Source organism: Chelonia mydas, chromosome 5, assembly GCF_015237465.2.
Source record: "Chelonia mydas isolate rCheMyd1 chromosome 5, rCheMyd1.pri.v2, whole genome shotgun sequence".
Lineage (NCBI taxonomy): Eukaryota > Metazoa > Chordata > Testudines > Cheloniidae > Chelonia > Chelonia mydas.
The window spans coordinates 113,552,119-113,578,349 of record NC_051245.2 but is presented as its reverse complement, the minus strand read 5'-3'; the positions used below and the strand labels follow the sequence as shown (position 1 = coordinate 113,578,349).

General features: G+C 43.1%; 1 protein-coding gene across 5 annotated transcripts in view; it reads left to right on the top strand.

Annotated features, from left to right (window-relative positions):
- Positions 1–16,165: 16,165 nt before the first annotated feature.
- MOB3B (MOB kinase activator 3B) overlaps positions 16,166–26,231 on the top strand; it is a 152,800-nt gene continuing 142,734 nt past the window's right edge. Inside the window, exon 1 of one of the 5 annotated variants that reach the window (XM_043546767.1) lies at positions 16,166–17,346. The gene's annotated coding sequence lies outside the window, so the exon portion shown is untranslated. Of the gene's footprint in view, positions 17,347–17,669; positions 17,872–26,231 lie in introns of those variants that run through there. The other 4 variants (XM_043546768.1, XM_037902092.2, XM_037902091.2 and 1 more) reach the window with 4 other exon arrangements.

Below are 26,231 nucleotides of genomic sequence, written 5' to 3'. Positions count from 1 at the left end.
AGTATCTGAGAATGCGTCATCATCATCATGTTGCACACCTCATTCTAAATAATGAGCTTGCTTGACTCCCACTGAAGTCACTTGGTGTTGAGGGCTCACAATACCTAATGGAACTGGGCCCTATTTGCGTCCAGGTTGTGTCTAGGAGGTAAAAACATGTAGCAACATTCTCACTTTTACTTTACAGGTACTCTACAATCAGTAAAAAGAAAAGGAGTACTTGTGGCACCTTAGAGACTAACCAATTTATTTGAGCATAAGCTTTCGTGTTGCATCCGATGAAGTGAGCTGTAGCTCACGAAAGCTTATGCTCAAATAAATTGGTTAGTCTCTAAGGTGCCACAAGTACTCCTTTTCTTTTTGCGAATACAGACTAACATGGCTGTTACTCTGAAATCTACAATCAGTGATGACAGGACAACGGGAAAGGAGGTCTCTAGTACCAGATGCAAAAAGATATTACATTTGCAAGCTAGGTGTTCTGCTTTAGTCTTTCCCTTTCCTGCACAATGTGAAAGTGAGGCTGCATGAGATACAGTCAGGTACTCCAGGTAGAGCAATACAGTGTACTGTACTGCTTATCTGAAGGTCATAAGGCTGCCTGGACAATCCCTGCTGAATAAGACAGGTGCTTAAAGGTCAAAAAATAAAATCAAGAATGCAGCAGAGTGTTTCTACCTTCTCACTCCAGAGATGCACACAGGGCCCAGTCCTGCTAGGAGAAGGTCCCCAGTTCCCATTGACCTCAGTGGGAGTAGAAGGAGCTCAGCACTTTGCAGGGACAAGCTGATAATCAGAACAATGTCTGTCTATCACACCATACTATTCCATTGCCACTACTCATTATTATTTGTATTGCAGCGGTGCCTGGAAGCCTAGCCCTGTTGTGCTAGGCACTGTACAGACAGCTAACAAAGAGACACTCAGCCCCAAACAGCTTACAGTCACAGTGCAGAACAAGGGCCTGCCTAAATGGACAGGGGGAACACAAGGTAAGAGCGAGCCCAATATTCCATTTTCAGCTCCTGTTACTTACGTCCACACGCACAAAGAAGATGCTTAAATTCTTCTCTTTCATAGATATGGAAACACATGTATAATATCTATGAGAGCGGGTTGCCTGCGTTTGCAGGGGCTAGCCTTGATGACCTTTCCAGTGCTATGTCCTATGTTACTTTCTTGGTGGCTTTCCTAAGAAGACTCCCTTTTTACTCAATCTTTCTAAACCATGCCCTAGAGCTCAGACTTCTCCAGCTCTGCTTTCACCTGAGATCAGGATTTTTTTTTTAATGACCATTTGAAATCTCAGAAAGGAAAAGACCTAGGCATCATTTGAGTTACTTCAGAAATACACCAGTGAAACTGATATCAGAATCTGACTCTTTGACTTCAGTGGAGTAATATTCCAAATTACACTGGTGAAAGTGAGATCAGAATTGGACTGTAACATTCAAACACAGTAACATTCAGGTTAAATATCTATTATTTGTTTTAGCTCCTTGGCTATGTAGGATCATAATCAATATACAAAAGGACTTCAGGTTTGTCTACATGCAAAGTTGCACCAAGTGTGATTTTAAAATCAATCTAGTAAAACTGGTGCAAAAGGCTGTGTGGGCACCCATAAATACATATATGCCTGGCTTAAAGTGGTTTAGCTGAAATTGATTAGGAAGAGGTTTACACTAAGATGTAATATTCATAAGTACAAGTTCATAAGTACACTCTTAAAACAAAATTAAAATGATTATATCGGGTTTAGCACTGATTTAACTAAATTGGTTTAAAAAGAGATTTAAATTAAACCAGTGCAACTTCTATGTGTAGATAAGCCCCATTCATGCTTGCGTCCATCCACCCCCCCTACAATTAGAAAAGAAAGGATACGTTTTCAAACCAATGATACAAGCACAAAGTATCAGTGAATTAGGCTTTGGAATGACTAGGCTAGCTACTATATCGTTCACATTAATCCTTCATGTTTGATATTTCGCCAGTTGGAACACACGGTATAATCTCTTGTGATGTATCCGTCTGTCCTTCATGCATTTCAGGGAGTTCAAAGAGTTGCACTGCTACTTGCTCGTTAAGGAATAACTAGATCACATTGAATCACAAACTTGGCTTTGTGGTGGATTCTAGCAGAGCTATTTTTAGCTCAGTAATATCACCGTTTTAAAAAGTCATCTACTCTGGAATAAGAGAGTTCAGGGAGGCAGACTGAGAATGTCAGGTCCTAGCTATGAATACTCAAGTGAGGTCTTGACGCTCTTTGATCGAGTGGACAGTCACCTTGCAAACTGTAAGCCTAATTGTGGCACACTTAATTTCAGTGGGAGCCATGCGTGTGCATCTGAAGGCAGAATGGGACTTTTTTCTTCAGCTGGCTAACGTGAAAATGTCCTTGCAAAAATGGTAGGACTCCGTGCTTGTGTCTTTTTAAAGCTGATTGTGCGTTCTGGGTGTTCCTATCAATGCAGTCAGTAAAACAGGGAGCACTTACAGGGAACATCTGCCTGCCCTGGTATCCGACTCCAGATGTTTCAGCAGGAGGCAGTGGAAAACTGGAACAACCCGAGCTCCTGATATTCTAAGAACAAAGGGCTCACTCCCATGTGGTGCTGAGCACCTCTGTCATTCTGCTGAGCTCCGCCAGCCTCCACTGAAGTTGAGAATGTGTAGCACCTCACAGGAATGATCCGTCAGTCCTCTGCTCCAACTGCCAGGTATTCAGTGCAGCTTGGGCACCTCCCACTACTGCTGAGTTGGTAACTCCTTGTGGGATGTGGGCTATGCATTCTTGACTGTAGGGTAGCTTCCCCACGTGAAAGATGGATGTGCTACATTGAGGGCTGCAAATGGCACATGGGACTGGAAGGAAAGTACATTTATTTTAACTTTTTTTTTTTTAAGTGGGGGACTAGCTCAGGTTCCCCAAAAGCTGAGCTGCCCCTGCTTCTCAGGTCTCTGTTCTACCGTTTCAGATCTGGCTGGTTTAAACTGTAACCTTCTGGTTTTCTTGGACACAAAGGAAAGTTTTTCCAGAACATATTTTAGTTATTGTCTATTTCAGTTTCTAGACATAAGTACTAGAAACTCCATCCCAAGCTCTAACCAAACTGACAACCATAATTTTAAAAAACTGTATAACGGTCACTTAAATCCACTACCAGCTGTCCATACAATCATAATCCATTCCAGTCCCACAAATTAATTATACTCTGTTAACAACTAACTCCATCCAACCTTCTGCCCAGCCCTCTCTCAAATGCCAGATTTAAAAGATTAACTTTGCTGCGGGTCTGAAAGGCTGAAAAAGATCTGAGTTGTGGTGGCCACGGGGATGAAACACATTTGAGAGTCAAGACTCTTCCCACCTGCTTCTCCTCTTCTACGCAGAGGCTGCACCAGCTCGAGTGCTTCTACCGATGATAAAACAACCCAGACCATTTAGCACTTTAAAGGCCTTGAAGTCTCCCCAGAAGCCCACAAGCAGCCAAAGCAGCTGTCTGAGGATCAAAGTAATGTGCTCCCAACATAAAGCTCCATTTAATAAGTGGCCTGCTGGATTCCAAACTAACTTCAGCTTCAGAAAGGTCTCAAGATATAGTCCCAAGACGAGTAGATGGTAGGAGTCTGATTTTGAGGAGACTGGGATAGGTCTCAGAACAAGGAGCATAGTCTAAAGTTGAAGTGGGGGAGGTCTAGGTTGGATATTAGGAAATGCTTATTTCACTAGGAGGGCGGTGAAGCACTGGAATGGGTTACCTAGGGAGGTGGTGGAATCTCCATCCTTAGAGGTTTTTAAGGCCCAGCTTGACAAAGCCCTGGCTGGGATGATTTAGCTGGGGTTGGTCCTGCTTTGAGCAGGGGGTTGGACTAGATGACCTCCTGAGGTCCCTTCCAACCCTGATATTCTATGATTCTAAGTATAGCCAGGTCTGCATCTGAAGCAATATGAATACACATATGCAAGATCTTTGGGGGCAGGGACTGTCTTACTCCATATTCTGAACAGTGCAGAGCATGTTGTTCCCACTCAGTAAATAACAGAAAGTGCTAACAAAAATATGTATGTATATTTTATAGCTGCAGTGAGTGTGTGTTTGGATAAAATTATGTGTGCTCACACTGAGTATGTTCTACATACAGTACAGTATTACTTAGATCCAAGAGACTGTGTAGATTTTCTGTATGCTCTGTGCATGCAAGTGGTGTGTTAGAGAACTCCATGGAGGTACAAAATGGATGAATTTAGTTCATGGTGTTTTTTCTAGTTGTCTAAGGGCCTTTTTGCATCGACCAAAATTTTCTTCAGTAAAGGTGGATTCAGAAAAAAGTAGTTGATTTTTTTTTCATGAAAAGTATGAATTCCTATAATTTTTTTTTAAATGCTGAATCTTTTTTCACTAAACCAACGTACGTACATACGTACGTGTGTGTGTGTGTGTGTGTGTTTTCAGGGCTCAAAACTGGATGCCAGCATAACAACTGAGTTAGAGATGCTGGGTTTTCAGGTCTTTGTATGATGATATGCTGCCAGTCATGGAAATATTTCATAAACTCCCCATCTACGGTGTGGTTGAAAATGTGTTAGTAATAACCATTATTCAGTGCAGGTGCTACGAGCAAGGGTTACCGGGGGCAGTTGTTAGGACTTTGCATGGTAATGCAGGCTCCTCTGCTAAGCCACTCTTCTCTGCAGCTAATACAAGGTGCCCCTAGTGCAGGTGTAGCACCTTGTGTTAGAGGCAGAGTAATTGGTGCTGACTCAGGATAGTGGGAGGATCTTACTAGCTTGTGAGGCGTTGAGAGGTGCTGGAGGATGAAGCTGGACCAAAGGGATCTACAGAACTAGATCAGAAGAGGCCCAAGGAACTCCCACACATGGGGAGAAAGCTTTAAGTTGATGTCAAACTCCAGGAAGGGGACAAGTTTGGACTATATGCAGTGTGAGTATACCCTGCCTGCTTACTCAGGGTTCGAGGACAGTTTCTCTGACTACTGTGGAAGGGATCCTTCCCCCTTTATAACTGTATTTTTTTTTTTAAAGACTCAGAATCACTGTGTACTCTGCAGATTTGCCACGCCTCCCTTGTGATGGGTTGCTGTAAAATTAATCGCAGTTGTGGGATGAAGAATTTTGCCACTTGGTTCCAATAAGACATTTTTAGAATTGCACTGACAATTGTTTGTTGGTGATCGCACTTATTTAAACAGTCCCATGGCTGAAGAACGTTGGCTTTTGTCAATGGGCTTTTGTGTCTCGCGTGTGCTACTCAGAAGAAGTGGCTGCAGTTTAAATGCCAAACAGAAATTCAGCTGGCTCTCCAGATAGCACAAATAAAAGGAAGGAAAGCTTTGTTGACTAAACGCAATATACATGTGGGGCCTTTTGGCTTGCACATTGGTTTGAAATAGCTTTACAGAGACCTATGCATTATAAGAGGAGAAAAAAGTTCTGTGTCATAAAGAGTGATTGTGTACATTGCTGATGCTTGAGAGAGATGGCCTTGAGCAGTGCTTGATTTAGAGGAAACAGCAGTGTGGTGATTTCACTGTTTGCCTTCCCAACCCAGTGAAAACAATATCATAAGTCCAAATGGACAAAGGCCACTGAATTCTCCTCTCATTCTAGTGTCATTGGACAATCTGCTGTCAGTGGAGTTGCTCTGGGTTTATGCTAGGATAACTGAGAGCAAAAATTTGGCCCAGTATGTTTGATGACAGAATCTAGGTGCCCCTTTCGGTATTACCCTAAACCAAAAGACTGATTACAGGTTCACAGCAGGGTTTCTAGGGAGCTTTTCCTAGTACAGTAACAAGTCATTTTCTCCACAAAATGTAGGGAAGGAAGAATACTATTAAATCAGTCACCCGCTAGCTTTCCCCTTGCAGTCACTGTGCTGCTTACTTCGTCAAATGTAATTAATTATTATTGTTCATAGTGCCTGGAGAAGGGGGTTTAGACACACAAGGTGGCGAGGACGACCAGGTGTTGAGGGAAGTAAGGTAAGATGACTGTGAAATGAGTATATTTGGTACAGGAAGCAGTTGCAGCATCTGCTTTTACACCATGTAATTTCAGTGGAGTTACTTCTGATTAACAGTAGTGTACGTAAGAGCAGAGTGGGTCCTTGGATGTTGTTTAGTTGCTTTCCTAGTTTGGATACAGTACACAAGCCATAAAAATGGGTGTTCTAGTGTCAACAACAACCAACTTGATCAGAGTATCCTAACTGTAAGTTAGCATTGACGGTCCAATATTAATTCAGTTAGGGTTGTTTTTCCCTTGACACAATTTACAGCCCAGGATCTGTCACTGAGAAAAGCATATGAACCCTAGAATAAAGGCAGGCTACCTTTGTGACAAAGGTGTAATGAAACATGCTCCAACTGCGTAACACACCATGGAGGGGCCACCGAAGCTGTTGTTAAATACCAGCCAGCTGATGGTAATGAACCGCTCTACAGGCAGCTGTAATTATCTGGGGAATCAGCAGAGAGAAAAATTGTCTTTCTGAGCCACTGAACTAGAAAATAGGCTTTTTATAGGATCATCATAATCTCTGGCTAACAACAACATGAAGACTGTAGTTCTAAGAAAACTATGGCAGGGCAGTTCAATTATGTATAATTTATTCATAATTCTCTCATCTTCCATTTCCCTTCTTACATCCTTACTCACAACAAATTTGTGTTCAGTGAGCTCTGATTGGAGAGGCAGCCATGACGAAGGAGGTGGTCAAGCTTCTGCTAGGTAGTATTAGATGTTCTGGAAGGATGTGATAAGAATGACAAAGCTAGGATAAACTGCCTTCCACATCACCACCATGGCTATTGGTTGTCACCACTGTATGTAAGATGGAAGTTGTCCAAATTTTAGAATCTTTTTTTTAAATTAAAAAAAAAAAATCAAGATGTAAACAAAAGAGGCAGATTCTGCTCCCCATCACCACAGCAGAAATCTGGATTTAAAAATGCCAGTCATTCCACTCACTTGTACCAATCTTACGCTGGTGTAACGCTATTGACTTCCAGGGAGTGACAGCTAATTTACATTGCTATGAGAAAAGAAACTGGTCCAATGCGGTAATCCTTTAGTGTGACTCAGAGCAGAATTTACTCCTGCAATACTTGTGCATAATGTTGACAGTTTAAAGGTTTGATCTCTTTTTTAACAAATCAGGAAGCCTTTTTAAAAAAAAGTTTAGATATTTGCACTTGGTTGTTTCCCCTGAAAATTATAGTGTATTGAAGCTATTTAGTGATTATTATTTTTACAGCACCCAAAAGTATGCTAGGTACTTTACGGTACAACTAACAAAATACGAAGTGTAACTGTCATCTTCGGAGAGATCAGGCCCTTTCTATTTTTAATTATTTTTGTAAAACTATCTTTTTATTAAGACTTTGTTGTAATGGTGAGAAGGGGTGGTCGAGGCCCTGGATTCCATTCCCAGATGTGCCATGGATTTCCTGTGCAATTTGGCCAAATCACTTAATCTGGGTCAGTTTGATATTTGTTAAATGGGAAGAATAATATACCCTTTCTCCTACGCTTTGTTGCCTATTTAGATAGTCTCTGGTCTGAAGAGCTTACAATCTCTCATTGTGTGTTTGTACAGTGCCTGTCACTGTGGGGCCCTGATCTAAGTTGATATGGATATGTCTACATTGCAAAAATAAACCTCTAAGGATATGTCTACATTGCAAAAATAAACCCGTGGCAGAGAGTCTCGAAGCCTGGGTCTACATACTTGGGCTCATGGGGTCGCACTACAGTGCTAAAAATAGCCACATAGACATACCTTCTCAGTCTACACAGCAATTTTCAGCACCATAGCACAAATGTGAGTCTGTAGAGCCAGGCTCTGAGACTTGCTGCTGCAATGTGCTGCTTTTTTTTTTTTCCCTGTCGTGTTTTGAATTCTTTGTGTTTTTGTTTCGCAGTGTAGGCATACCGCAAGTGCTACTGTAAGCACTTAGGACGCAACTCTGCAGAGTCTCATTCATGTGTAAGAAAATCTCAAGGGGACTGTTTGTGAGAATAAGGACTATTATGTTGAGTTGAGCTCAGCAGGATCTTCCGGAGTAATTGTCCTGGGGCAAAGACTCTGCCTTACTTTATTTGGTGCGGTACAACAGAACTTAGGGTTGACGCTAAACAAATAATACATTACAGTCTTGCCACATTACAGTCTTCAGCAACCATTGGTGACGAAAGGAAATGTAAATGCCAGTTCCACATAACAGAAATGTCATTTCTGAAAAGCATCATTGACTTTGTTAGGGGGCTTATTCCTTCACCCACTTACTTGCCTGGTCCTTCTCGCATAAACAAAGAGCAACAATACCCGAAGTCCAAAGGTGCAAACAATTCGATGTTTATTGGGGTGAACTTCCAGCAAACATGATTCCAGTTTCCTTCCTTATTATCCTCCTTCCCAGCTCTGACACCACAGAGCCTTACACCTGTGTCCCTGTTCCCATTCCTGCCCTTAGCAAAACATGATTCCAATCTCCTTACCCCCATTTCCTATTCCCATTTCCCCCTTTAGCAAAACATGATTCCAATTTCCCCACCCCCATTCCCTGTTCCCATCTCCCCCACCCACACACCCACCCCCTCACTTCCTGATTGACTGCAGACTATATAGTAAAACTTGAGTTCTGCTTAGCTATACCTTAACCAATCATTTTCCTGAAATTTAACTGACCAATCCTAACATGATTATGTAACCAATTATATCCCACCACCTTAATTAGTTTACACCCAGCAAAATTAATTATACAGCAGACAGGAACAATCACAGAACCAGACAGAGATTATACAGACAAACAATAGCAAAGTGGGAACTATAATGACAAAACAATACAGAAGTGAGGATTTCACATCCCAGCTATTGATAAGTGAGTTCTTGCCAGACAGGATGCTATCAAACTAAGTTTCCTTTTATATTTTCTAGGCACTTCCCTTTCTCTGGAGGTGACAGGCATTATCAGGACAGGATTGTATTCCTAACAGCCCAACAGCACCTTATTTCAATGTGACTAGTTTGGGATGTGACCATTCGCTTCCCAGCTTAAGGCTGCCTCTGCTGCTTAGCCAAAGGCCTTAGCCTAAGCACAGGGCCTCAAACTGTCACGGTAAGAGAAGGCCCTTACACCGGCAGACAGTGATTTTGATTCTTTCTTTTGTACCTCTATAACTAGCCAAGTGATAAGAATACACCTAAATTCTTAGAGTATAGGCCTTTACAGACAGGCCTGAATATCTATATCTTAACAGACTTCCTTGTTAAGAATTGATTTTGTGATATCAAAGATAGCAACCTGACTCTTTGCTAGACTGAACTACATAAAACGTAATCCTTAAGATTGCTAGTGTGTTTACCATAAATAACATGACATTCTGTCACTTTTTTCTGCAAACCTACATGATTTTAGAAACGCTAAAAGTTATGTTGCTACAAGAATATAAGAAAGAGTTACAAATATTGTTTTGTATAATCATTAAATGAAAGGTAACGGTACAGGTACAAAATTAAGTTTTCTGTACCAAAAAACCCAAATCAAAACAACAATGCTTGGAATGCTTGACCCATTTCATAGGATATTGAAGTCATCCAGGCAGATCCAGGGCAGGGCTGCTATTACTTGTAAAGCTTCATAGGTACCTGGGTCACTTCCTGTAGACAAGATGACGATCCTGGCCCCAAGGAACTTTACCATGGAAGACCCCATCTCTGCAACAGGAAGGATCCACTATGGTCTGCCCCTGTGCCTGTCCCCCTGTCTTCAATGGAACTCTGCATAGACACACGATCTACTCAAGAGATACGAAAAAGGATCTGCGCCTAAATTAAACTTAACACAGCCAAGGAGAACCATAAATAAAAGGAGCAGGAAAGGAGCAATAAAGGTCTCCCTCCACAAAAAAAGGTTTGTTTTGACTGAATAACCTCTCCCCACTCCTTTACCTGTAGTTGTCCGTTTGGAGGGACTGATTGGAGGAGATTGATGGGATCATTCTCCTGGGCTGAGGATCACTGTTTCCTTCCCCTGAAAAAATTGGGGAGGGAGAGAGAGATGTGAACTGCTTTTTCCCCAAAGTGGAGGTGGTGGTGAGAGTAGCTGGAAAAGGAAAGGCACAGATGGGAGGGAGGAGGACAGGGGCTACTAGAGAGGAAACAGGAGGGCAAGGTGTGGATTAATGGGAGAAATGAGAGGGGTTATTGGAATAGATGGGAGGGGGAAAGCCCTTTCCTTTATGCGTATGAGGCTTGGAACCGATAGGAGGGGCATGAAGGAATACAACCATGACACTGAGGTGTCACTGGGCCTGATGGGGGCGGGGAAGGAGAGACAGGCTCGCACTCAGAAAATGTCTGGTGGCAGTGGGGAGGAGTTGGTGGTGGGAGCCTAGGCATAGCAGGTAGCAGTGCTTCCTGCTCGGGTGGGGAAGTGAAGCAGCTATGTATGGCTACCACTGGATATCTGGGAACCTGACTACAAATACCACATCCTTCAAGAACCTAAATGCAGATACTCCATTACTAGGCTGTTGTGTTGGACTTAATGAATAATGATGACCCGAATTACATGTGCCATTGCCCTAGCATCTTGTTAGAAAACAGCCACCATAGCTCAGCCGAGATCAGGGAAGACCAAAAGTTGTTAACATCTGATGGCTGTTGACAGGAAGCAGCACTGGGCCCCGTGAAAGTGTTTCAGCGTGAACCGGCCTTTCGCCAGGCATGTTCACACCATTGCAAAAATGGATGTTTTCCAAAACCTTCTTGGTGATCAAATGGATATTTTAAAAAATAGATCTTGGATGGGATTGATGGGAATGAAGCTCCAAGATAAGGTGCTGCAGCATTGCCAACTCTGAGTCTTGTGATAGTTGGTGTTTTTCTTAAAGCCCCAGCTGAGGAAAGGAAGACGTTGCATGAGAAATCAGCTCTTACTTGTAAAAAGGTAAGTTTCTGGCCCTCCTGGCTACCAAGAAATATTTGAAAATGCGAAGCAAATATGACCTAGAGGTTCAGAAACCAAAGAAAAAGATTCCCCCAAATTAATTTTTAAGATAACCTCATGATTAGGGCAAGAGGGGGGGGTGTCTACCTCATGATTATTGAATGCTTGATGTTGGCAATATCTGCGCTTAGCTACCAAGGTGACAGAGGCATTAGAAATACCATAGATAGACTAAATACAGGGGGCATCATTCCAAGATGGATAGCTGGCAGTGTTATACCTGTGCAGTGCTGGAATTCTTGAGCAAAAACTGAATCAAGCCCATGAAGCCTCCTGTGATGAGGAGGGGGCATTCTTACCTGCAGCATTTGATATACCTATTCTGTAGGTGTCAGTTGGACTCTGCCTAGTGCTGCCCTGGAACTGCAGACTGATGGAGGAGCCCTCGCCACCTCTCACATCCCTCTGGGCTGTGGAGTGGTGCTCCCAGTACGGGTTGACCTTCCCCCACCTTTGATATCCAAATTATGGTTGCCTTTGGCATATGTGCTCCAAGGCAGAGCAGGGAAGGCATCCCTGTGACCTCTCCTTTCCCAGCACAGCTATGCCAAGCAGCCATAATCTGGCCTTTCAAATCCAGAGAATATTTCCTGTTGTTCTTCAAACAATTTGATATTAGGTGCTGTAAAATGAGGATTAAATTGTCTAGAGTAGTCAGCAATCCCTTCTTTGCACAGCTCATGCGGGCCAGGATTTAGGCAGGCTTTGTGTGGTAACGCTGTTGGCTGTGGTCTTCCATTTGTGCGATACAGGGTGCTACTGAGTCTGTGTATGTCCGGCATCTTATATAAAGATTCCCCTTGTGCTAACTACTCTCAAGCCCCGTCTCTTCTCCATCGCAAGAGACACTGCAATTAGCAATAAGCAAAGGAGTACTTGTGGCACCTTAGAGACTAACCAATTTATTTGAGCATAAGCTTTCGTGAGTTACAGCTCACTTCATTGGATGCTGTAGCTCACGAAAGCTTATGCTCAAATAAATTGGTTAGTCTCTAAGGTGCCACAAGTACTCCTTTTCTTTTTGCGAATACAGACTAACACGGCTGCTACTCTGAAACCTGCAATTAGCAATGTCCCTTTTTTTTTTTTTTTTTAAAGACATGCATCGCTTCATTAATACTATCCCTATTGGTACAAAGAGGTAAGGGAGGAATGTCTGCATTACCAAAGATGAAGCAATCAATGGAGCCAACATATTTCACTTATGGTGGCATAGGCAATGCTGTTGATTTATGTGGAATTGTTCCTGATTTACCCTGTGGTGAGAACCCAGTGAGGCCCAGTGTGTGAGTAAGGCACAGGATCAGGAGCCTAGTTGGTGAACATAAGGGCATTAGGCCAACAGCTGCTAACATTGTGAATCTAAACCAGGTCAGACCAAGTGCCATTATTTGCAAATTCTTTTAATTTCATTGTAAGGTTTGCTTGAGGAGTGTGCCTTTTGTTTTTTAAAATACTATCAGACACATTAGGAGCACCCCCAGCTGAGATTTTATGTACACATGTATCTTTTTTTCTTTTTAATTCTATGTGGAGTATTTGGAGGGCTTGGCACACCACAAGACTCTTTCATAGGTCTGAAAAAATCGGGACTAAGAAAGTGGGGACGGACTTTAAAAACTGGAAACCTGTTTTTGTTTTTTTTTATCCTCCATCAGTTTTATGAGTACCAAGAGTTTTTTCTCTCTCTCTCCTTTTTCTGTCCCCTGCAGAAGCATACAAACCAGTGAGCCAAAAATGATGAAACACTTGGTATTTTTATTCTGTTATGGTGGGTCACTTTCCAATCTCTCTCCCCACCAAAAAGCACTCTTTGTGCCCTTGATAAAATTATCCTCCATACTTGCAAAAGCAAGTGTTTTTTAAAAATGAAATTGTATTGTATCTTTTGTATATGGCAGCATTCATACACAGGAAATCTGAGCAGTTTGGTTTTACATAATGGCCCAGATTCTAACCCGGTGTAAGTTGGGGGTAGGTCCATTACCTTCAGTAGAACTATAGTGACTTCCACCAACTGAGGCTCTGCCTCAACATGTTAAACATGGACACCTAGAGTCAGGCATCGGAGTTGCCCTAGTTGAACTAAAATTGTTTTTTTAATTGGTTTAGTTAAACCAATGCAAACTCCTGTGTGGATACTCTCAATTTGATTTAAACCTGGTTTATGTTGATTTAGACAGGCCTCATCTTAAACTGATTCCATGCTAATTTAAAATAATACTAAATCAATACTGAAGTAAAGTTGAAGTTGAATTGAGTGTGTTCACACAGTTTATCCCAACTGAACTAAATCAATTTATAATCTGATTTTAGTTAAACCAGTGCAACTTTGTGTAAATGGGGCCTAAATTCTTTTTTTTTTTTTTAAAAGACCATCCAAGTATGTGTAATTTTAGGCATATAAGCAAGTGTCAAGACTTTAAAACTTAGGTAAGTGTTTTTAAAACTTGGTTATGGCTAAAGCATGGATTTGCTGCAAGATGGGGCATTAGAACCATGCCCTCGCCTCCTGTACCTAGGTTAGATCACAGATTCGTGGGGCCCTGTCCACAGTGGTGGGTCAAAGACTAATAGAGCCCAATTTTGCTACAGCAGAGGTTACAAGATGCATGAGCATGGTTTTTCTACTCTGTAGTTTAGCCATTGTTTCTGAGGCTTCTTAGATTAGATTGCCATATTGTCACCAACTCAAGTCCAAAAGCACATTCCTTTTTTAGCTTGTCTAGTACAATAGGTGTGCTTGGGATATTGGACTGTGTGTGGTTGTTTATCGCAACAGATATTAATGGGATAGGATAAACGAACATGACAATATGGCTCAGAGAGCTAGCTGAAAATGTCCTTTCACCCAGCACAAGGCGAGCTGAACTCACTAAGTTCTCTCACTAGACTAAAACAAGCTCCGTTCAGTTTTGCTTATCTGTAACTAGACTTTGCCCTATGCTCCCCAATTGTAGGTTTCATTCTCCGGATATATAGCCCGAGAAACACCCCTTTCCTGTCCTTTACTACAGGGTATAGTCTCAAAGGAAGCCAGTCTTGGACCTGGATCCCAAATCCACTGAAATCAATGGGAGTCTTTCCACTGACAGCTGGAGGCTCTGGATCATGCCCACAATGGGTCACGTGATCTGCTGGAAATGGCTGTGTGTCAGGACAGCCCTTCGCAGGTTTTGTTTCCCAGGGTTCTGTGGTGTGGTGTTGCTGTCTGGGCAGACTGGAGAGTGCGGAGTCTGGAAGAACATCGTGTTTGCCTAGACTTGCACCCCTAATTGGGCACCTCAAGGGATGAGTAAGGAACTGCATGACAAAAAAATGGCTATCCTTGTGGTGTTGATAGTGTTCTATGTCTCTTTGGTGATGGTGGCACTGAGACTATCAGCGTGAGCAAGGGAGGAGGTCTCTAGGTTTTAATATAATGGAAATATCATTAGCACATCTTGCAAAATTATCTTTCACTGCAAACTTAACACAGTCCCTTCCAATATCAGGATGTGACATTTACTGGAGACAGCTGGAGAAAAAGCAAACTCAGAATTTTGTTTTCAAAGGAGGAATTATTTGCAGCACTTATCCCCATTGGGAACTGAACAGTAATTTCCATCAATTCAATGCTGCCGTGAATGACATTCCGTTTCCCCATGAACTACTATTGACAAAACACCAATATGAGATGCCAATCAATCATTTCAGCTCCGTATTTTAAAATGCAATTTTAAGGTGGAGAGCGAGAGAGAGACCCACACCCTGGATGAGAGAGACGTATCACAGCTAACCCCATACATACAGAACAGGGAATATAATACAGCAATCCCTGATGTAACTCCCCAGAAGTAAATGAACTTTACGCTGTGATTTTTGACTCTGGCCTCTCTTGCATGAGCTAAAGGAGCAGCTCTATGAGCCCAGCCAGTCCAGGGCATTGTTAAATCAGAGCAGGTAAGATCTGCACATCTATTCCAGTCAGTAGAAAGCTGATACATATACTACTTCTGCCTCAGAAAGTGAGATCTCCTTGAAGTATTGTAAGACACTTAGAGTGTGAAGTGAACAGATAGATGCTCACCACTAGCAGCTATTTGTGATTACTACCACAAGAACAAAGTGGTCATGGATTGAAGTTGAGGAGAAGAATTGTGTCTACAGTCTGTGTTCTGTGGGCTCCAGTTTGATACAAAAAATAACTTCTTGATATCAATTTCTTGATATAGTTTAATGTCTGTGAAGTACAAAGCAGACAATCTTGTGTTCAAAGGCCCCATCTGCCCTAGCAAATCTTCAGATCATAACATGGTTTTCAAGATTGTTTCTATCTATCAATCTAACCTGATGCATTTTTAGATCATCCTTCATCACTTGTGTCTAGGTGACAAGGGTTCTTGATCTGGCTTCGGATAACGTGGGTAATGTGCAAGTGCCTGAGTAGGTGGTTCAATTTTTTTATAATGATTTTTGAAAACCACTCTAGGATCTGATTTTGGGTGAGCCAATATACAGGTGACTTCTGGCATGGGTGTATCCCAATAATTCCTTAAACCTTTGTCTTCAAATACCGGAGGAACTAGTTCTCTCAAAAACAAAACAAAACAACTCTAGTAACCCCTTAGCTTGTAACTTTTGTGCATGCACGATTTCTATTTTACTGGTCAATGAACTTGATCCTGCAAACTTGCTGCATGCACACCTGTTGGCTTTAGTGGCCGTTTTGCACGTGGAGAGATGAGACCTTGCACGGACTGGGAATATAATAACCAGAGTAAAAAAAGGTGCTGATTAATCATCAATCTCTTGATTCAGATACACAGCCTCTAAGGCTAAAATTTTCAAAGGTGCCTAAATTAGTGGTTTAAACCAGGATAATGCTGGTAGAGATTAGAAGTTTTTACCATTAACATCTGTTTGGACACCTACAGGATAGCAATGAATGGTCTCAGCACAGTTTCTAATGGACCAGTGTCCCAATACTAAAATCACAATAAGCATTAGTTCTATTGATGGTTGCTTTAGCGGGGAAACCAAGGATTGAATGGCATCAGCAACTAGACTTTCTCACTCTTTTTCTCTCCTACTAGTGATTTCTCCCAGGTGAGGAAATGAGGTGCCCCAGAGGAACAGTTAGAGATGCTTGCCTGCTCCTGCCTATGCTGTATCTGTTCTGTGGATAAATAAGGCATTTCAGTTCCAATGGCAGTCACTCTAACACCTTCCATGAGTGCTAAGGGCCCAATCCTGCAAGGTCAGAGCTGGTTGAAGAAGGTGTTTGTGACAAAAATGGCTTTTTGAAAGCCATTTTCTATATAGTATGAAATTTTCCAGGTTTTTGTTTCCAACAAAATGATTTGAAATGAAACACTTGTTTTGAGTCAAATAGAACTGAAATAAGATTGATAGGAATAAGCTAAGGTGGTAGGAGCACTTTTATACTGGTATAAAAGCATCCATGTTAGAGGAGGTTGTTCTAATATGGTTAAAATAGTACAATTTGTGTGTGTGTAAACCCAAGGCTTGGTCTCTGTAAAGGGCCGCTGTCAAAGACTTTCATGGTTAGAGGTTTTCTGCTGCCTGTTACATATTTAGTTTCAAAGAAGTCATGTGTTTGCTGTCTAAGCCACCCCCTGCAGATAAATTTCTTAGTAAGCCTTGTTAATGATTATACAGGTTTTTTTTTTTTTTTTTAAATCTGACCTTGCTTGTTTTGCAGTTGGGTAGTCGGATACCAAGTAGAAAATGTTTTGTTCCATGTCAAAAATTCTTCCCTGCATGCCCCAGTGTGGGCTGTTCTTTGTGCTAGGGGGAAGGGGGAGTAAAACAAAACAGGTTGTAAAAGAAACGTGGTGGGCCGTAACTCTAGACTGATGAAATTATTGTGGAAAGGAGAGAGAGACTCTGTTGGTCAGCAACCAGGGATTGGGATTATCACAGATGCCTGCGTGGTTAGGAGCGCAAGCACGGGGGAGCTGTGCGCGCAGAAGAGCCAGCCTTGCATGTGAGATTACTGGGGTCTCATCCTGATCCAGGAGGGTCAATCCCAGGCCGTGCGAGTCTCCTGCAAGCGGAGGACGAGGGGTGTCTGTGAGCGGGAGGAAGCGAGGGAGTCGCTGTCTGTCTGTCTGTCTGGGTCTGTTCTGGAGTCCGTGAGCTCTCCACTGATCCCATTCTGCTAAGCCGGCTTCTCCAGGGAGTCCGGTGCTCCCCTACCTGCCTTCTGGGGTGACTTTTGGCACTGAAGCCGCTGGACTAGCTGGCCCGCGGGTTGGAGCCAGGAAGGTGACTATGTTCCTCGGGGTGTAGGTGCTGGAGGTGAGGGTGCTACTGGGGGTGCGGCGGCAGCACCCCAGGACTAGCGGCAGTAACAGCCCTTCCCCTCCCCCCCCAGGGCCGTGCAGAGCTTCCGCTTTCAGCGCCCCCCTTATAACGCGTGTTCCCGCACCTCTGTTCAGAGCTGAGCCCCCCCCCCCTTCCTTCTTCCCCGCAGCTCCGGCTCTGCTTCTCCGCCTCCTTTTCGCGCCGCCTGAAAACTTTGGCGACGGTCCCCTGCGCCGCGGCCAGCTGGGCAGGGGCTGCAGCGCCGCGCGGTGACCGCCAGGGGGGGTGTCTGCCCGTCCCACGCTGCGCCGCGCCAGGCGGGCGCCCCGGTCCCGGGCGGTTGCTAGTCTCGCGGCTCGGGGCAGGTGGGGCTCTCCCGGGGGGGGGCCGGCGCGGAGCGTGGGTGGGTGGGGAGCCCGGCTCTGGGCGGGCGGGATCTCTGCGCCCCGCGAGGAAGCAGCCTTGGAGCGAGCGAGAGGGGAGGCAGCTGGCGGAGCCAGCCGGGCTCAGCGCTTGAAGGTAAAAACCCCGCGTGGAGGTCGCTCATCCCGCTGGTTTGTCCCCCCCCGGACCCTAGCGCCCCCAGCCGGGCTCGGCCACGCCTGGGGAAGGAGGGAGGGGAGGAGAAAGGACTGACGGGGACCCCCCCCCTTGAATTGCTGTGCAGCCATGTGGCAGAAGTTGACAAAAGACGGGGGAGGCTCGTTCTCCCCAGTGTGCCGTGGGGTTTCCAGTCCCGGGGGCAGCTTGGTGTGGCGCCGCTTCCCTCTCCTCGGTTCCCTCCCTCCCGGGACGGCCCTGCCGCGTGAGGGCCGAAGCGCGCTTTCGGGGAGAGCCGGGACCCGCGCGGGCTGCCCCCGGCTGCGCGGCTCTTCCCGCGGGGCCGGACCTGAGGGGGTGGGCGCTGGACGCCGCAGGCTGCTGAGGTGTGTTCCGTCACCCGCTGGCTTCTGGTCCCGCTGGCGGCGCGGGGGCAACAGTGTGCGTGGGTGGGGGGGTTTCTGGTGTGTAAAAGAGAAAAGTAACGTGGAGATTTCGCTTGATTTCTTTAGCCCCACCCTGCATTTAAAGAGACCTCCTTCTCCCCCCCCCCCCACTCCCCGACAGCTCCGTGCCAACTAAACCCTGATTTCTCTTGGGGTGGGGGACTAGGAAGGCTGCTCCAGCCGCTGGGCAACCGCTGTCAAACATCTGGATTCGCAGCCCCTCCCTTCAATGCAGCGAAAGAGAATTTTTAAAAAATCGCGTTGCTCGTTTGCTTTGATGTTTTCCCCTTTCTCCCCAGCAGCCCAGGCTGGCGAAACTATTAAAGAGCAAATCTTTACCCCTATCCAAGCAAGCAGGGTCCTGGCTGTCCTTTAAAGTCTCTGGCATTCGTAGTAAAAAGGGAGGGGGGGGGGGAATACCCACCAGAACAAAACAATGCCTGGGCTTTTGTTTGCATCAAACTGTGTAGAGGCTGGGAGGCTGCGGTGGAGATTGGGAGCAAAAGGTTTGAAATAGCAAAAGGGAAATAATTGGAATCCAAGGCAGGTATAATAGTAAATTATACGGAGGGCGGTAAGCCAGCGGCAAAGCGTGTTTTCCTGCTCCTTGGATGCCATGGGAGTTTTTCTTGCTGTGCTGCTCAGCAGGGCAGGTCTTTTGTGCTGGTGGATGATCATGACTCCTTCCTTCAGCGCCTGTGGGAGTTTGCTTGGCTTCCCTTAGGGGAAGTGGCTGCCACTTTACTGCCTTTTGGGGACTGGGGAATCAACTGGGTACATGGCTCGTGTGGCTTTGATCGATGCCTCTGAAAGCGAATGAAGATGGAAAATAAAAGCGGTCAACAAGTGTGTGCATCTGATCCTGTTGTTCCAGCCATGTGCAAAGGGGAGTGTCTGGTTCCACTCCAGGGGAGGATTTACAGGAAGGCAGAGTGGAATAAGGGAACCAGGAGGAGGATAGCTAGCAAAGCGATCCTGATTTTTTTTCCCCTCCGTGCTTAACAGTGGTTGGTGGTTTTCTCCCAGCCCTCTCTCTGTGGATCGCTCTGAAATTGCAAGGCGGGAGTCTCAAATGAGTGAACTCCTATTATAGCTGCTCTCATGCTTTTGTGCTGACACTGACTAAGGGGAAGGGAGCCCCCAAGCCTGGGGATTTGTGACCTACTTGTCACCCCTCCTTGACAGCTTTCAGGCACAACTCCCTTACAACTTGAAATTGCACAATACTTACTACCAGGGCTGCCTTTACCGCTTCAGCGTAGTACAGACAACCTGCCAAGTCTTACTCATTTGGAGACAGCCTCCTTCTCCGAGTGGTGTTTTTAAATGATCTCTCTCTCATGAAGAATGATTTTTACTGAGTGATGAAATCAGGGATTAAAATCTTCCTTATGAATCTTAGTGTGACAGGCCAGATTTGCAGGCTTTTTGGAGCCTGGATCAGTAGCTGAGAGATGAATAATCAGCGTTTAACCCTGAATTCTATGGCCCAATGCAGAGAGCAGGTTCAGTCATCAGTTTTGGTTATAAACCAACCAACAGTAGCTGGCCTGACCTGGGGAAAACTTTCCTAATCAGATAATGATTATTCGTATGAGGGTAGCACCCAAGATCAGGGCTCCATTGTGAAAAGCACTGTACAAACATTTCAATTTCTCATTTTTTTTTTCATAATTCACAAATGCTTCTTAAGTTGGTTCTTGAATTTTAAGATAATTTTACCCACTCTTAAATGACACTTGAACAAAGGTGCTGCTGTTCCTGTTAGCTGCTCTGGTTACTCACCACGCCTATAGTAGCTCTTATTAGTATTAATAGAGTTCCAGGCACAGAGCTGCTGAAGTGAGACTGCCGGGGGTAGGTGCTGTGCGAGGGGCCGACAGAGTCTAGAAGTGGCCTAGTGCTAGTTGGGAGAAGGGTAGGACAGCTGCCATGCGTGGAGCAGCCTCTGCTGGCATGGCTCCTGTGGAGTCCTGACTGCAGTTTACAGCTATCCAACCCTGGTGACCACCTGCCTTTCCTCTGAGTGGGGCATAAAGAATCCGCTGCTGTTGGGAAGTGTACTTGACACCTGGGTGTACAACATGGGTCATTTTCGCCCAGGATTATGAACGCAGGCCCAGGGTAGCAATAAACAGAATGTTTCAAATACATCTCTAGCCTTGGTAAAAATCACCAGCGTAATTATAGTGCGGGGTAGAACTTGTCCTCCTGGTAGCAGAGGACTTTAATCTAACAGACAAAGGAATAACAGGATTCAATGGCTAGAAAATGAAATTCACACTAGAAATAAGGTGCACATTTTTTAACAGGGAGGGCAATTAACTATTGGAATAATTTACTTGGAGAGGTAGTGAATTCTCCATCACCTAAAAGTTTTAAAATGAGGATTGGATGCCTTTCTAAAAGATTTGCTCTAGCTCAGCCACGAGTTATTGGTCTTAATGCCGGAATCAGTGAGTGAAATTCTGTGGACCGGTTAAAGCAGGAGGTTAGACTAGCTCGTCATCATGGCCCCCTCTTGCCTTAAAATGTGTCACTCTCTACTGTAGTAGATTTTTAAAAAATAGTGAAACCTTTTATTAACTTGTTTTGTTGTGTTCACAAATGAGTGACAATATCCAAGTCCTACTGAGGTCTGTGAAATATCTGAATGAATATAAGCAGATATAAAGGTCGCGCAAACGCTGAGTACTGAGAAAGTTGCGGTCCATCTGCTCCATCTCATGCAATACCTGGATCACTTTGAAATAACAAAATAATTAAATTAATGTTTGTCATTATGGACCTGATACAGAATGGTCTAAATGTTAATAGTGAATAATCCAGATGTATAACGTTTTCTCACAAAAATACCTTGTTTTATTCTTTCTTTCTGATCCAATAATCCAGCAAAATGCACAGGCAATGTCATAGTTAAAGGGATACTGTCATCTGGAAATGTGGTCAGTTTTTGGGAAAAAAAACACTTGTTAAAAGAAGTTTCAGCTGCTGGATTCCTCTGACCAATTGTGGTTTTGCATTCAAAATTTCCTTTTTTTTTTTAAATAAATGACCTCCTTTCCATGTTGCTGGGTGGAAAAAGCCACACAAGCGACAAGGGGAAATGACTGATGGAGGAATCAATGAGGTGGTCAACACTCAGCTGTCAAATACACAAAGGGAAAAAACCCACTCTGAATAAACAGAGAAATATTTTTGTTTCTCTGATTCTTCAATTATGGTAATTTTTAGATGTTGTTTTTAACAGAAGAGTTAAACACTTTTACTAGTATATGTGATATTTAAGTTGAAAGTGCTCCTTTAAAAATAAACGTTTAAGAGTTACACTATGTAACCTCAAAGAAGAGAAGTCCACACACGCTCCAGGATCTCAGGCAATTAAACTCTCTCCATAGGAATGGACAGCTGCCTGTAAAGCCCCCATTGTGGATGAACTCGGACTTCCAGAGAGGAGATCTTTAACATGGGTCTTGTTTACACTATTTTTTAAATTTTTTTTTTTACCTTATAACTCAAGGTAGCCAACGTGTTTATAAAGGCCAAAGTGGACATTTCACAAACATTTGTTCAGGACACGCCAGCCTTTATGAACTTGTAGTTACCTCAAGACACCTGACAATCCATTAACTCAACAGGAAAAACCTTGAGTGTAGCTAAACTCTTAGTTCTTGTGCCAATATAAACCTAAATCAGCTTCTGAGTCTCATTGCCAGAATGAGAGCTATGTCCTGTATACAGTGACACAACAAAGACAAGTCAACTTGGAGAGAAAACAGACTAGCAGGCAGAGCTGCTTTAAATCTCACAGAAGTATTTCTCCAAAACAGTAAATCTAATATAACAGTCTCTAATAACAGTCTGTGGTCCCAGTGGTGCAGTCCATGCACAGCCAAAGTACCCATTGGCTTCAGTGAGCGTTCTGCCTAAGTAAATTTGGCAGGGTTGTACCCTGTAGTTTCTACAAAGTGCTTTGCATGTTGCCTACTTTTCTTAGGCAAAAATACAGATGTCCTGCATAGTCTAACTACAGATATATGTCCAGCATAAAGTCTAAGCACAGAGGTTTAGATACGTCCAGCATATATCTAAATATATAGATATGACCTGCATATATCTTGTATAGTACAATATACACAAGGAAACCTCAGGCACATAAGTTCCAGTTCATTAAGGTACTTAAGCGCATGCCTAATTTTAAGCACATGAATAGTTTCATTCATGGGATTGCTCATGTACTTAAGTTTGCTGATATAACGCCATAGAGCTGTTTAACCGTAGTCAAAGTGGTTTTTTTTCTTTTTAATTAATCATTTTAATCTGGAAAGGTTTTAAACTGCAGTGCATGTAATACTAAATTTTCCTTTGATCTTGCTGCTTTTAAAATGTGGTTCCTCGCTGCCATTCTGTCACACCTAGGCAGGCATAGTCCTGCACACAGAAGCGACACCCATCTTAATAGGCATTCTCTGTCCAGAATTAAAGATTGAAATTTTTTTCAAAGCAGTGCATGTTTTCCATTCAGGTGAAGGGAAGATGAGTGACTAACCTCCTGCACTGCTCTGAAAATCTCTACAGCTCTGCATAGGTGTGAAATAATAACAGCACTTCTAAACCTGACTGGCAAAAGATTTTAGATTTTTTTTTTTCCCTCCAGTTTCTTTAAATTCATGGAAACTTTTAACTCTGGCCTGATTTTAATTTTCTTTCAGAACTGTGCATATTTAGAGGTCTTTTGTTATATAGTCAGAGAGGAAAAACTTGAGCAGATCTAAAAGCCATGTAGTCCTTCCTTGAATACTGTGTATGGGCCCTGAGGTCTCTTGAATGGCGAATAATCTGACTGATGTTTGAAGACAATTATTTGTTTGATATATGTAAGAAAAAAGGGGCGGGTGGGGGAGATTTGATTACATTAGTGCCAATGTATGAACTGTTTAAAACTGCCATTGTCTTTATTTGTAAACTTGACCACATAAATGAACACAGTATAAATAAAAACTTCCTTGTTAGTCTTCTGTATTGGTGTAAACCATTGCATCCAAAAATCTGTACCAATTTTGGAATGTGCTGTAGTAAATAGGGAGAAAACAACCCTAGAGATTACAGTGACGGGTGCATTTGAAAGTAGATGATAGTAGCTGGAAACTAACCTTCTAGGTCAGAACCTCTGCCAGCTAATACTCTTGAGCTTTTCTTATTTTGTATATGTTGTGCCCTTCCAATATTTTAATCGATCAGTTTAAGAAAATTCTGGTACAGTGTCAGACATAGCTAAGATCTCGGTATTCCATACCAGAACTTTAGGAAGGTGTGTTGTCCTCTCGACTCAGACATTTGTGCCCTTGAGACTACTTCTTTTTTATTAATGAAGAAATCCCTATATTTCTGAAAAGAACAAAATCAGTGTAATGATAAAAGGCAACAATAGCTAAAAGCCATAAAACAGTTGATACACCCAGTGAAATGGACATAAAACATTTTCCCAGCTCCGGGAGAGAATCCAGGAGCACTCTTTAAAAACTCTCCACCTATATTTAGGATAAATTTGTTAGGGCCAAATTTTCAAAAGAGCTCAGCTCCCACTGAGAGCGGTGCGAACTGCTGCATGCTGAGTGCTTTTGAAATTCTGGCCATTTCATTTTAGCTGCCTAAATGGGCGCTGAACTCTTGGAAAGCTAGCCCCAATTATGGGGGCATGATATTTTTGAAAATGTGCCCCTAAACCTTTTACATTTTTTTTTTAAGTGGGAAGTTGCTACTTTCTGTCCGGGGGGGGGGATTACCTTTAATTTCTACTTTTTTTTTTAAACGAGATGGTCAATAAACAGAAATACTGTTCCCAGGAACAGTGGCTGTAGTGCTTCTCTTTTAGGAAATCTTTGATTCTTTGGAAGTATTTCTTCACATTCAGAGTGCTCTGTAGGACCTCATTTCCTGAGTTGTCTATTGCCTTCTGCATCTCTGCACCCAGACATGTCTCCAGCTGCTCGATTTGCCAATGAAGTCCATTTTGGAATTTCTCTATGCATGTTGTATTCCAGGCAGCATGAAGATTCTTGCTAAATAAATTGAAGGTCTCATGCAAGATCTTATGGATTGTCACTACGATATTCACCTTCTCTCTAGGTTTGAGAATGGCCATGGGGAACCTGAAGTCTGTCCTTTCATTTAGACACTGCACAGGAAATTGCCCACCCATTCTGCACAGGAGGTATAAGTTGCTCTGGTTCATGTTGGCTTGTAGGAAGTGCCAGTCTGGAGATAAGATTTTGGTGGAGGATAAGAGTTTGTTAGAGAACACCAGCCCAAAAGAAATTTGTAAGAAATGTCTTTGAGCCCAGGTGATCATGCCGATGAAGTTGTCGGTCCATCTCTCCTTGTCTTTCTGCAGAACTGTAAGCCAGGATAGAGTTTGTTAAATGTCTTTTGTGGACTCCATTGTTGCTCTTCCATGACTCTAAATTTATTTATTCTGCATGAGACAGTTGTATTAATCGTATTCGGGGGGTTGTGGTGGTTTTCTCATTTTTTTTTAACGCTTTTGAGGCTTCTGTTTAATGAGTTAATTATCTGGCATTTTTACCACCACCTTTGACCCCTTATCAAAAAGTATGATATTAAGTAATATACTGTTGACAGATAATAGACATTATCCTATAACAGATTAATCAGATCCCAAACATGTCCCATCCTCTCCTCCTCTCCCTAGGATGCTTGGAGTAAAGCCTTTTTCCATACTGTTTGCTCCCAGATCTTCTGTGGTTTCTTGCTCAGAGTGGTGGTTGTGTTTTTGTTTTTGTTCCTCCCTCACCTTTGACCTTGCTTCCAAGTGGTAATTGAAGCATTAATCTAATGTTTTTCTTCCCTCTGCTGCACACTCACATTCATCTATAGAGGTTAATGGTGAAACTCCATTGGCTTGAGCAGGGACAGGATCAGCCTACTACAAATTTCCAGGCTGCCATGATATTCTGAAACTGAGAGAAATCTTCAATCTGCAGTTCAGAGCCCTTACCCCAGTTTCTTTGGGTCACAAAGTCTGGCTTTAATTACCCTTCATGTGGGGACCAAGTGCGTAATGCCGCACTACTTAGAATTGAAATCAATGACTGTTCTGGGTGCGCAAGGAAGGCTGGATTAGACTCTTACACTTAGCCATTCACGTGGCTGAGTTAAGATAGTGTTTTCTCTTTCTAATACAGCATAGCAGGTTTTTATAGCTCTTGGGCTGAACTGTTCTTTTTAAAAACTTGTCTGGTTTTTTACACTAAACATATTAAAACTTTTTGATCAGGTCTCCGTTTATTGGTACCAAAAATCACTGGACAGAAGTTAACTGAAACTTTAGTAAAGCACAGATGGTTAACAGGATGAGGCATCTTATTGATTTCGTCTCCTTGGAGTTTGGTTACCAGCTATGGGAATTTGTAGGTGTTAACTACAGGGGAGCATTCCGGGAGCTCATTTAACTGAATGCTGTTGAAACTGGGTGGAGGGCAAGGAGAAAAATGAATATTTAATTGACTGTCAGGTCTGTTCCCTAGGGCCTAGTTCATCCCAAAATTGAATGCTCCCCTGTAGTTAACAGTTTAGTGCAAATCAAATAAATGTACTGTGTGTGTTCATGCCCAGAAATGTGCATGTGCCACTCCTGTTGATTTCAGTTGGAAATACACATGAGCATTAGCAGGCAGGTTGGGATCCAATGGGTTTGAAATTTTTCAAATGAAATTTTTCATTGAAAAATGACCGTTTTTGAAAACAAAATTATTCATGAAAATTTGGCAACAGTTTTCCTTTCGGGGTGGAATTTGTGAAATAAATTTTTTTTGTTTTTAAAATGTTACCTAAGCATTTACTGAAGATCAAGTTTTTAGTGAATAAACTTTC